The sequence below is a fragment of the Mustela nigripes genome, chromosome 13 (assembly GCF_022355385.1).
Source record: "Mustela nigripes isolate SB6536 chromosome 13, MUSNIG.SB6536, whole genome shotgun sequence".
Taxonomy (NCBI): Eukaryota; Metazoa; Chordata; class Mammalia; order Carnivora; family Mustelidae; genus Mustela; species Mustela nigripes.
The window spans coordinates 58,299,003-58,312,565 of record NC_081569.1 but is presented as its reverse complement, the minus strand read 5'-3'; the positions used below and the strand labels follow the sequence as shown (position 1 = coordinate 58,312,565).

Below are 13,563 nucleotides of genomic sequence, written 5' to 3'. Positions count from 1 at the left end.
ATTTAGAAATAAGGTTTTTGCAGATGTCATTAAAGTAAGGATCCTGAGATGAGATTATCCTGGATTAAGGTTGGGCCCTAAACCCAATGATAGGTCTTCTTGTAGGAGAAAGGAGAGGAAGATTTGTGACACACACAGGGATGGCCATATGAAGATGGAGGTGGAGACTGGAGTGACACAGCAACAGAACAAGTGACATCAATGATTTGCTGACCACCACCAGAAGAGCTGTGAGGAAATAATTTATGATGTTTTAGGCCATAGAGTTTGTGATCATGTGTTATCACAATCCTCAGAAATAATACAGCTAGTAAGTTATGGGAACTGCATTGAAAACCAAACACCAAAGCCTATGTTTTGAACCCCGTTTCCTATACATCCACTGCAATGACTAGGCCAGTGCCACGTGTCTAATAAATGTTGTTGGGTTTAAATTTATTTGAAAGAAGCTGATGGTTGAATTTTGATTCTTCTCATTTCTTTGGAAAAATGTCAGTGAAAGAAAGCATTTGTAGAGTAGGAGCAGCTGTATTTTTTGGTGGTAGCCATTTGGAACATCGTAAGCATGTTCCTGTAAGATTTTCCTTTTGGTTACTTAATAGAAAACAATTATAATTTAAGAGATTGAGTATTTTAGATTCACTGATCAGACATTTGCTAACAACCTCCTAAAGTCACAAAGGCAGTCCCCAGAGAGAAAACTCCCCAAAACATCTTCCAAGAGCACCCCCTCAATTGTTTTCTTATTTTTACTCCAGTGGAGATGATTATTTTATTTTATAAGATTTTATTTATTTGAGAGAGAGAGCAAGAGAGAAGAAGCACAAGCGAGGCGAGCAGCAAAAGGAGAGGAAGAAGCAGGCTCCCCACTATGCGGGGAGCCTGACACAGAGCTTGATCCCAGGACCTCAGAATCATGACCTGAGCCAAAGGCAGATGCTTAACCCACTGAGCCTCCTGGCTACCCTGATTATAATGGTTTATAGATTTTAACTAGACTTGCAATTTACTCTGCAGAAGTATAAAGGGGTAGAGCAAGTTACTAGTGAAGAGGGCATGGAGCGGAAGGAGGGAGGGCAAGATTTTAGGCATCACCCACAAGACAGTAAGTGCAAGAGGAAAAAGAATTACCAAGAAATGGCTGATGGAAAAATACAACATTTTGCTCATGGTACAGTTTTGAATAAAACAATGGACTTAAACCCTTCTGCCATAAATGATTTCTCTCAAAGAAAGGATTTTTTAGGGGCGCCTGGGTGGCTCAGTGGTTTAAGCCTCTGCCTTCGGCTCAGGTCATGATCTCAGGGTCCTGGGATTGAGCCCCACATCGGGCTCTCTGCTCAGCGAGGAGCCTGCTTCCCCCTGCCTCTCTGCCTACTTGTGATCTCTCTCTATCAAATAGATTAAAAAAAAAAAAAAATCTTAAAAAAAAAAAAAAAAGAAAGGATTTTTTAAAGGACTTAGACCAGAGGTATGGATAGCTCTTCTTCTCAACTTACATTAGATTTAGGTTTTGGTAAGCAGCATTGTTTTCCTATGCCCTGTGTCAACACCACCCAGGGGCTGCAATGGTCAAGCAGAAAGGTCACCCCACAGGTCTCTGACCCGTGAAAGTGCTGGCAACACCTCGCTCCACTGAAGATTCAAATCTCATTCTCCTGAAACCAATGGCTTTTTCAGTGTAGCACTGAAATGGAAGAACATTCTTATGGCTTTTCCCTCCCAAACATTTGTGTCCTTTTTGTAAAAATTATTTTTTATTGAAACTCCATAAGCTTGGCATTATTATGACTATTTTTCAGATGAGAAATTGAGGTCTAGGGATGTTAAGTGGCCTTCCCCAGACCACATGGCTCTCAAAGAATCCTGGTATCTCTGGGGATATTTCCTGATCTGTTTCTAAGTGGAGGAGTGCTTGGGAGTTGCAGGCCTTTGCTTCACCAACCCATTCCGGGCCAATGTACGTCTAGTGCCATTGTGGAGAACGAGCTGTAGAAATGCTTTAAGAGTTGGATGCTACAGTAGACTAAAAGCACAGGAAAGGAAAATGGATTAAATATCCATTTCATTCCAGGAGAGTTATATGTGTCTAGTTATAGAAAATGCCCTGGAGCCGCCAAGGTTTCATTTTTGTTTTTTTTCTCCTCATCTCCTTGGGGGAAGATAAACCAGAGAATTAAAAAAAAATACTGTTGACATTGTTAAATTCTAAACCTCCCTCTGCTCCTACCAGTAACTTTCCAATAGCTAAATAGAAGCAATTTAGGCATAGTACATAAGACAAAGTAAATCCACTAATACCCAGCTGTCTGTTTTCTCAGGTGTTAAAAGTGCATATTTCCAGCAACTAAATTAAAATCAAATATTGCCAGCAACTATTTCTGACCAACTACGTCTTGGTGCTTAAATTTAAGAAGGATGTACTGAAAAAAAAAAAGTCTGAATATTTTTTTAGTTTTGAAAAGAAACACCTCTTCAGAGACATAGATGAAATACTTCATTCCATTTTAATCTCCTTACTCTTTGACTTCACTGTTTACTAACATTTTCTTCAATTAAAAAAAAAAAGCGCCATCATTTTATTTTATTTTATTTTTTTTAAAAAGATTTTATTTATTTATTTGACAGAGAGAGAGCACAAGGAAGCAGTGCGGCAGGCAGAGGAGAGAGAGAAACAGGCTCTCCGCTAAGCAGGGAGTCCGATGTGGGGCTTGATCCCAGGACCCTGGAATCATGACCTGATCTCAAGGCAGCTGCTTAATCAACTGAGCCACCCAGGCGGCCCCTCAAAAGTCATCATTTTAAATCTACATAAAATTCATGTGTTTGTATGTGCATATGCTTGCACATGTGTGCCTGCATGGGTGATTTTACAAAATCAAAACTGTATTATTTTAAAATATGCTTTTACACTTAGCTATATATTATGAACATTTTCCCACACACTATTATTATGTGGCATCATTTTAAGTGGTTTTAATTTTTTATTGTTTATTTTTTATTTTATTTTATTTTTATTTTTATTTTTTTTTATCATATGGTTTCACTTATTTGGGACTGTTTTTTTAAAAAAATTTTTTATAATTTTTTATTTTTTATAAACATATATTTTTATCCCCAGGTGTACAGGTCTGTGAATCACCAGGTTTACACACTTCACAGCACTCACCAAAGCACATACCCTCCCCAATGTCCATAATCCCATCCCCTTCTCCCAACCCCCCTCCCCCCACCAACCCTCAGTTTGTTTTGTGAGATCAAGAGTCACTTATGGTTTGTCTCCCTCCCAATCCCATCTTGTTTCATTTATTCTTCTCCTACCCACTTAAGCCCCCATGTTGCATCACCACTTCCTCATAAAATAAATAAAATTTTTAAAAATTAAATTTTTTTATTTTAATATTTTTATTTTATATTTTTGGAAGTATAAATAGCATGATACTAACATCTACAGCATACATCTTAGAAAATGTCTCTGGTTTTCTTAGAGGAGTTTATGATTGAAAGACTATGCACACATTTAAGGCTTTGGATACATTTTGTCATTTCATCCTCCTAGAAAGTAGAAAATATTTACACAGTGGATTAAAGCCCCCATTTCCTTGTACACTAACTGGCACACCTTGTTTCAATAATTGCTAATGTAAATAGGTAAAATACAGTATTTTGTTACCTAAATTTAAATCTACTATTAAAAAGGGTAAGAATTCACCTGTTATCAGTCATGTTTTTCTTTTCTGAATTGTCTATTATACTATTTATCACATTTTTTGGAACATATTTTTAGGTCTTTATTTTTGTTGTTTTTATTGCTGATTTCTAAGTACTGTATAATCAATGAAAATCTTTTTTTCCGACCATGAATTTCTTTTACATTATTATTTGTGTGTGAGTGAATTTTCCATTTTAACTTATAAATTATGTTTTAATTTTAATTAAGTTTTTAATTTCGTTGGTGGCACTTTTGACATTAAGAAATTTGCTTTTTACATTGTTATACCTATCAGTTTTGTCTTTTATTGGTTCTATCTTTAAAATATTTACTTATTCATAACTTCTATGCCCACGATCAGAAAAATGTTGATAATTTTTTCTACCAGTTTTCTCAAATAATGCTTTTGTTCACATTTAGTTCTTGAGTACATCTGGAATTTAATTTGGTATCTTTTATGAGGGAAGAAGTTGATGCCTTTCTTTATATTTAATCTAACACCCAAATAATTCACTGTTTTTCTGATGATTTGACTTGAGATCCTTTCATATGCCATGTTTTATATGCACTTCTGTTTGTTTCTGAACTTCATATTTTGTTCTATTTATCTCTTTATTCTTAGACTTCTACCACACTGTTTTAATTATTTGTTTTCTAATATGGCTTAATAACTAGAATGAATTCTCTCTGCTTGTTACTATTTCCGTTCTTATTTTATTATTTAAAACCTTTTTCTTGGATACTTTGACAGTTTACTCTCCCAGGTATATTTTAGAATACTTTGTCAAATCAAATATTAAAAAAAAAAATCCCATCTTGAAAAGAAAAAATAAAATAAAATAAATAAAATAAAATAAGATAAATAAATGTCCTATTGGTATTTCGATGAAAATTGCCTTTGAATTTAATGTGTTAATCTCGGGTGATCTGACAACTTTTCAGTATTTAGGCTTAACTCAGGCTCTTTATTTGTGAAATGACCTTTTCCTCTCCAGACTCCTTCTGGTATTTCTAATTAATTCTGCACAGGGTGTAGATGTCATGTGTTCTATATGCACCCCACAATTTTGCCTTAGAGGCTGCCTAGGCACTGGCATGCCTAACTAAGCAGTGGCGTGCCTACTTTGCAAACACCAGGTATCTAACCTGGGCTTACGTCATATGCACGCACGCACGCACGCAGGCACGCACGCACGCCAGCCCGAGAGCCTATGTACCTTGGCTTTAAAGCCCGGAATTGAAGTTGATTAAGCAAGGAGGAGGAAGAGAAAGAAGAGGAGTTTGATTAAGGACAGGAGAGAACAGGTGATTTTTTTTTTTTTTAATCCCTTCTTTAGTTGGTGGAGAGATAAATTACCATAGAGTAGGAGGTAAATTTCCGAGCACCATGAATAATATTATTTAGACTGTGAAGACTACTAGAGATGACAAAGGCTGTTGCGGAACCCTGCTGGTGTCTCTCTCGGGGTTTCTGCTTAAAGAAGAGAGTGGGGGAATGAGCCCAGCCTGACCCCTCTGGCCCTCCAGCACTCCTTCTGCTTGGCCCCTTTCCTCTCTCTCCTTGCCTCTTCTCGACTTTGTGCTTCTGTGTGTCGGAAGGAGGGCTGCATTGTATTTAATGATTTTGGCTATAAATAATCTACTTGTTAACCTTACTCGTAATTAATCATGGGTTCATCCAGTAAGATAAATGTTTAAAGGGCACTTGGGAATGGGGGTTGCATAAAACACTTAGACACTGAAATTAAGTATTTCACTGATCTATGTATATTAGTCTATGCTTTTCTCTCTCCTCTACACACGAACACGGTACTGTGGGATCCCCCTGGCTGTTTTATGAACTAACTTTTGGGACAATGATTTTTATCTTCAACTATTATTTAGAAAATAAATATTAATTTCTTCTATTTAGTGGGATCTGTAAATACATTTTTTAAAGATTTGTTCATTTGATTTGGGGGGGACAGAGGGGGAGATAGGGAGAATCTCAAGCAAATTTCCCACTGAGCGCAGACCCCAAATTAGGGGTCTTTAGGGCTTGATCTTACAACCCTGAGCTCATGATCTGAGCGGAGATCAAGAACCCTAACCACGGAGCCACCTAGGCATCCCCGAAGCTCTAAATATATTCTTAAATAATTTTAACATGTCTCCCCTCAATTTATCCCTCTTATTGCCATCTGAAACCTCAGGTGTTTGTGGCCCCCTCTCATTTCCTTCTTCTGTAACACTGAACTGCCCTCTGATACGGATATGCAGAACACCAATTTATGCATTTTCTACCCTAAGTGCTTCACTCCCGATTGATAAGCCTAAATGAAAAGTTAATCACCTTCTGGTAATTGCAAAGACTTTAACAACCAAAAACTCCCAGACCGGTAACAAAGTGAAACATGTTCTTCATGTATTCTCTGGGACTTCAGAAAAAGATAAAATGAGTAGGGTTTAGAGGATAACATTTCTCCCTGCTGGAGAAGCTACAGAAGGCAGTACTGCATTTTCAGTTCGAGCAGTGTTCGGGCAGATGCTTAAGAAGGAGGAGAAAATGGGAGGGGGACAATAGGAAGGAAAATAAGTCAAATCACTCTATTTGTGGACCTTACAGTTGGCATCTCCTGCACCCCAATCACCTTTTGCTATGGTACAGCTCTTCTCAGAATCCTAGAATACTTAAAGAACTGTTCTAGAGACTCGAATCTGGACACAGTGGACTCAGCATTACCTGGCTACATGTCTTGTCTTCTTCAGAAAATAGCCTGCACTGGCAGATAAAAAGGATCCCTTGTCTCTTTTGACTTTTCCACAGGTCCTTGTCCAGGGCCACCTGTTAAAGGTACTTGAGTAATTCTGTACAGTGCCTAATATCCTGAATGGGCTCAAGAATTGAATCATTCCTTGCTTTTCTCTCTTCCATTAGCCTAGAAAATTAAAGGCGGTGGGGTTGAGGGAGGCAGAATGGGGAAATAGAGGCCTGTTTTTGTTTTTACCTGGAAATACTCTTAAAATTGCCTCGCCATTGCCCAATTAGCTATCTGGTCACTTTTACTTTGAGGATAGGGTCATTGAAGATTAAGAGTTGAATTAAAACGGTGTAAAGATTGTTTCTGTTTCTAAAACAGTTATTAAGAAAAATAATGTATTTTGTCGCTAGGGAGGATGCATGAATTTGTGCATCTCAAATTTTTGTGTTCTGGTCTGATACTATATTCCAGACTCACCTTTCGCCCTTAGGGTAATCATTTTAAGGTCAGCGAGCACACAGATAAGGATAACGTGTCATGAACCTATTTTATGTAAAATTTTGTTCTAATTTTCCCTTTTAGGAATGCAAACAAATTATTTGAGAGAAATTCTGGGAAAGTGAGAATCCTGGGAACGTGAGTGAGGAGGAGGAGGTGGTGGCAGGGTGGTCTTTGCCCCTTTTTCCGCTCTAGGTTTTGCATAAACCTACATTTTTGGTGTTTGTGATATGACACAGCACTCAAACATTGTCTGTGGTATGTTTATCTTCTGCGTGCTGTTTCTTGTGATTGGCTTGGAGTGTGATTTTTGAAGAGCTGATTTTGGGGCAACAGTCTGTTCTATACTTGTAGGAGGAGTTCATTATGAGAAATGCATGGAGAGAAAACTTTCCTCTGTCATTGCCAGAGGTCTAGAATAAAGCACGCATCTCTAAATTGCTGGCCTTTGGGTTAGAATCTTGCCGTTGGCTCTTTGCAGTGTGTATAACAGAATCTGTTTGATTATCTGAGCTATGGGCAACTCTCAAAGTTGGGGCTTTGTATTTTTGGTCTTTGCAATGTCCTCATTACAGCTCGAAAACCAAGTGAGGCTAGAAGACAAGAAAAATGTTTTCCTGCAAAATTCTGGATGTGAAATCAAAAGAGAGGTGTTAGATGAGAGTTACGATATTTTTTTAGTCTCAGTCTTCTTCAACAAAACAAAACTTAGATATCAGAGCCAACCTAATTTGGTTCAAACCAAGTTTTACTTCTGTCTGTCCTGTTTTATCTGGGACACTGGGAAGTATTTGTGAATTTCTGCTGGAGAAAAGGAAACATAGGTATGGAATTAACTGACTTTAAGAAAAGGAACTCTAGATAGGAACACAATATAGGGACAGTTAATATGTTGCAGAGAATGTAGAGAGGGAGAAACAATTCATTCTAATTGTGAGGTGTAAGGGAGATCTCCAGAGTAGGGGTGATATTTGAGTAAGACTTAAAATGTTTCAATACATTGAGAATTGGAGGATGGGGGACTTTTCAGATGGAGGCAACAACTATAGCAGTGGGTGTAGACATGAGCACAGAAGCAGGTACAGACTTCCTGCTATAGAACGCTCATTCCCCAAAGACATGAACTACCAGTTGAATTAACTCCATGTGTGCTCACATTAGACCTTACCTAGCAGCAGAATATGCTCATGTACATCAAGTGAGCTTTTTAAGTACAAAGTCAGGTGCAGATTACTCTTTCAGGATGACACCTTGGAGTCCTCACACATCTCAAGATGTGGGCATTGACTGAAAAGGAATAGAGCCTTGAAGGGGGAAAAAAGCTTTGATCTATCTTTATGCTGTCACATAAATGGATTTTTCAGATTACTTGGAATCTTAGTAGATTCTTTTTTCTTTTATTCTCAGTATAATTCATGAGGCTTGAAAATTAAAAAAAAAATACGAATTTCTTAGAATTTATTCCATATGGAAAGAAACACCCTTTTGTGATTAATAGGCACTTGACTTATCACCGCTCTGAATTTTCAGCACTGGGGATACAAACTTCTGTGCTTGTTAATATTTCCCTTTAAGCAGGTGCATAGACCCTAGATTAGACAGAGTTGCTTTGGAGTATGGGTGGGTTTTAACAGCATCTCTTACTTTGTGGTTCTGTAATAGAAAAACCAGGACACATTTTACCAGCAAATGAGAAATCTATAGCATCCAGATGTCATTCTTCTTTTACATGGATTCATGTGAGCAAAATTTTTGCCTTTTTTGTGTGTGTGTGTGTGTGTGTATTCATGATCTGACTGTTATCTTTGTGGAGAACAATATCTTTCTTAAAGGCCTTCTAAGAATAGCAAATAAATTGGGGGAAGAGAAGGAGGATAGAGAAATTTGTTAAGTTTTTGAATTAATCGAACTATGTCTCATGTGAGTATTAAATTCTGGGTCTTTGAGAAGTATTGAATGCTGAAGCAAAGAAGGAAGGCAGAGGATTATGGAAAATGTGTCCTCATACACGTGAATGCAAAGAAGTGACACTTACTTGCCCCAGATGATGCCCAAAAACTGAGAAGGAAAAGTTCAGCGAAAGGCAAGTGAAAATGTGTACATGCCTACCTCTCTGGGTTCTCTTTTTCTCTAGAGGACAGTGGCTACATGGAAATCCTAGCTATCTCACGTAGTAAGGGATGGGATCTTTGATTAACTGAAGGTCCCATATCTACTGATGACCAGTTCTGAAGGAGTTGAAATAATCCAAATATGTTTGTCACAATGACAAAACTGTCTGTAATGAATCTGGTGATTCAAAAGCAGTTGAAGCTGATGGCAGTGGTGTCTTACATTGCCATGGAATCATCATTGGAACACTAAGACGGTTATACTTTTTAAATGAACATGTACTTTTTGATAGTGATTTGGTTTTATTGACACAAGATGTAAGGACAGCTTGAATTCAGTAAATGGCTGCTTGATATAAAATTTAAGGCTACCAGCCATCTTTTAATTTGCTTGAATGACCGCTGCTTAATGCTAAGAGAAGAAGTATTATCTCATTGACTAAGAAATGAAAGAAATTTAAAATGCTTCTTCAAGTAGTTTTCAACAATGTGAATAAAAAGAAAAAAAGCATCTGTATTCTTTTTTAAAAATTTTACTTTATTTTTCAGTGTTCCAAGATTCATTGTTTATGCACCACACCCATTGCTCCATGCAATACAGGCCCTCCTTAATACCTACCACCAGGCTCACCTAACCCCCACCCTTTCCCCTCTAAAACCCTCAGTTTTTTTCTCAGAGTCCACAGTCTCTCATGGTTCATCTCCCCTCCAGTTTCCCTCATCTCCCTTCTCCTCTCCATCTCCCCATGTCCTCCGTGTTATTCCTTATGCTCCACAAGTAAGTGAAACCATATGATCATTGACTCTCTCTGTTTGACTTTTTCACTCAGCATAATCTCCTCCAGTCCCGTCCATGTTGATACAAAAGTTGGGTATTCATCCTTTCTGATGGATGCCCTTCAACAGACGAGTGGAGAAAGAAGATATGGTCCATATATACAATGGAGTATTATTAAGCATTTGTATTCTTACTGATTCAGAGAATTAACCACAAAAATGTGTTATCTCTAAAAACATCTGGTATTAAATGTGTGTAGCACCATACAGAGTACAAAACATTGTTATTTATATTTATATGTGGATTTTTATGTCAAGTCTCTGTACTCCATTTCATGGATAATGCATGGGAGATTGATTAATCATGGATCCAAAACTAAGCAGCTGTTAAATGGCCAAGATGGGACTTGAAACAGATATTCTTACTGCAGGCACCATCCTTTTTCTACCAAACTGGATGCTTTAACTTGAGTCTTCATTTCTTCAGAGCTTTTCAGCAGAGATTTGCATATTTCAAAAGAACTTTTCCAATAGGCAAGATCTTAAGGCAAGCTCATGGACTCAGGAGGTAAACACCCTCTGTTTCCTGTTTCAGTTGTGGTTTTGGTTTTAAATCTTCTCCTTCTTTTCCTCTTTTACCTCCTCTTCATATTATTCTGCTTCTGTCACCATCACCACCACCACCACCACCACCACCATCATCATCATCATCACATTGTTGAACTCAGCTTGGAAATTGGGCAGAGGTTGTGGTGATGGGGGAGTAATCATTCTATGCTACCCCCCCTTTATTTGAGTTAAAATTTATATAGTTATCAACCAAAGAAAGAGGGAAATATTTTTCCTTTATTCTTTCTCTCTCTCTCAATAATTCTTTCTTTTTCCCTTCGCTTTATCCTTTATGTATTCTCTACTTTATCAGCTCTCCCCCAAATATCTAACCACAGAAATTCCAAAGCAGCTGTTTTCTGGGATGGAACAATCATCTGCCTGCTTGCTTGGGTACCACCCTTACATACCAGAGATGGACAGGCTGTTCTCATCTCTCTCTGCCTCAGATCTAGTTAACCACCTTCATAAGCTTCGTTCCACAGACCACACATCAGCCTGTGGCTTCAGTAATATGTAGAGATGTATTTGTTAAATTTCAGTTCAGGAGCAGAAACCAGTGGATTTTGCCCATGGTGGCCATGAATTCAGCTCACCGCTCCCTACACACATACACAGAGATCACTCTCAGCTGTATCAACAAACAGAGCTTTAATTTAAAATACAAATTCTGAGATGATAGTTTCTCTACTTTAGGAATTCTTCTAAACCAGGCCATATCAAGCTAGAAGTAGCAGTGTGGGGACCTTTATGGATATGGAAATATATTCTTCCTCAGATGTGGGATTGCCCTCTGGCCCATTCTACACAGCACCAAGGATCTAGGTAGAAAGATAGACTTAATTCAGTTTTGGGAATGGAAGTTCAGTCTTTTAGAAAGTCAAAGATAAGTTGAAAGTAGGAGCAGCAACAGCAACCAAAGATGCTTCAGTTTAATTTGGTATTTATGTGAGTCATCAACTGTGGCCATGTGGTCATTGGTCAGTCTCAGGGACAGGTAGATTCATGATCTCTGAGGCTATGGAGTGGAGGCAGTAGGGCTCCATTTGGATCCCACTTCAGTGCTGAAGTACTCACTACTCCAGAGGCTGGAAGGAGTTGCCCCCCACCACACTGTTGCCTTCCCAAGGCCATGAACTGTCTCCAGGGACCAGCCCACATCCAGTGGCTGGTCCAGGTGCTCTAAGGCAGGAAGACTCTGGATGGCCATCCCTGCCTCAGAGCTCCCCATAGAATTAGTGAGGGCTTCTGCTGTGCGTGAATCATAGCCTCTGTTTTGGCCTACTCTTAAAGGCAGTCCTCAAAAACAGCTCTTGCATGCAATTTCACAGGCTCAGAGACTGTTCCCTGGGGAACTGAACCTACCACAGATTCTTTAGAAACAGTTGAAATATGTCAGGACTTGCTGGAGTAAAATGCTCCTGGATATCCACCACAGTTATTCTCTCATATTGCAGGGAGTAAAACAAAACCTCTTTTTATAAGGAGTTCTTAGAACTTCCCTCGCTAGGAAAGAGACCACAACTACCTTCATGGCCCATCCATCCATGGAGGTGAGATGCAGACTGATCCATCAGGTACGGCAGTTGTATGTTTCACTTCCCTCTGGTCATTACCGGATCCTTCATGGACACCTTTTGATCAACAGATTTCTCAAGAAGTCAGAAGGTGCTCCCTCATACCTATTATAAAATGGTAATTATAAAATAAGAGGATGTTTACTGTTATTATATAGCCTAAGAGTCATTTTCTCAGCTAAACATATGATGACTGTATGTATGTGATATCAAAAGCACAATCATTAAGAACATTCTTTGGGATATAAATTGAACATTGATAAAATGTTATCCCTAAATTACTTTTTTTTGTTTCTGATAATTGGACACTATAATAATAGCATTTACTGAAAAATTATTATCCTTCAGTTGCTATGCTGAGCACTTTATATGTTGTTAAAACACGATTAGAGAAGAGAGTGCAAGTGATACGAACATACTTTGACACTTCATGAAGTGGACAGTCTCCTTTGGGAGAATAGCAAAATATGGTGGAAAAGCAGGAAGCCTTTATGGGGTAAAGAAAAGGAACGTGGAAGAGACAAATAGAAAATATCTCATTGGCCAGGGCCACATAGACAACTTCGTTTGAGGTGAGAAGGCTCAGAGTTGGCTTGGTGTTTGGAGATTGACTATCTGGATCCACTGCATTTCTGGTCAAGCAAGACATTTACAGGGACAGGACAGTTATCTAAGTTTTGGTTTGATCCAGGCAGCAGCAGCTTCATTGTGGGCCTAGGAAGTTATTTCAGCAGTCCCCACTTTTGATCATCTTCTTGACCATTCTTCTTGATCAAGAGGTTTGATTAAAAATATGGGTCTTCTTGAGCACATTATACTAGGTAAGTGTCCTGATGATTGACTCCTTGGAGGGTGAAGAAGGGAGGCCCAGGTCTTGTAGGTTTCTGTGCTTGGAGCTGTTGCAGTTGTAGGCCTCTAATTTGGTGGATTTTTGTTTACAGTCTTGTAGTCTCTTGAGAGTGGAAAGGCAATTCAGGTAGAGGGTTAGTAGAATGGGTACTCAAGAAAAAGAAGATAGGGGGCAGTACTTGGAGTCACTGTCAGTCTTATAGAGTTGTTTGTTTTGGGTACCCCTTGTGTTTTTAATTTTTTATTAGCATTTTGCAGTGAATCTTCCAAGGAAGCTATTTTGGAATCTTGAAGCCTTTGGAAATCTTTTGCTTTACAATTAAAATAGGTATCCCATTCTATTTGTTTGATTTGAGAACCCTTGCTTTCAAGTGTACTTCTTAGATGGATGCTTTGTCTAATTGGAATGCTCCTCTTAGTGGCCATTGTAAATTCTAGGTTGTCTTAGTAAGATTTTGCCAATTTTTTTTTTTTTAAATAGATAAAGCTTCTGGGACCACAGTTCTTGGACATAAAATAAACAGGTATGCTAGAAGGTAGAGTGCTCAAGTCTTTGAAACTTGAAGATTCCATTTCTTTAGCTAAGCCTGAGGTCACTCAGAATCAAATTAATAAGAGGAATTTTCACTGAGTTGGGGATTTTTTGGTGTTTACCTGGTATACCTGTAAACCAGTATACCTGGTTGCAT

The 13,563-nt window shown here is 38.4% G+C and overlaps 1 long non-coding RNA gene across 1 annotated transcript in view; it reads left to right on the top strand.

Annotated features, from left to right (window-relative positions):
• The first annotated feature begins 4,931 nt into the window (after positions 1–4,931).
• Positions 4,932–13,563, top strand: part of LOC131998694 (uncharacterized) — a 33,593-nt gene continuing 24,961 nt past the window's right edge. The window contains exon 1 of the long non-coding RNA XR_009398824.1: positions 4,932–5,017. This is a non-coding gene — a long non-coding RNA (uncharacterized LOC131998694). The remainder of the gene's footprint in view (positions 5,018–13,563) is intronic.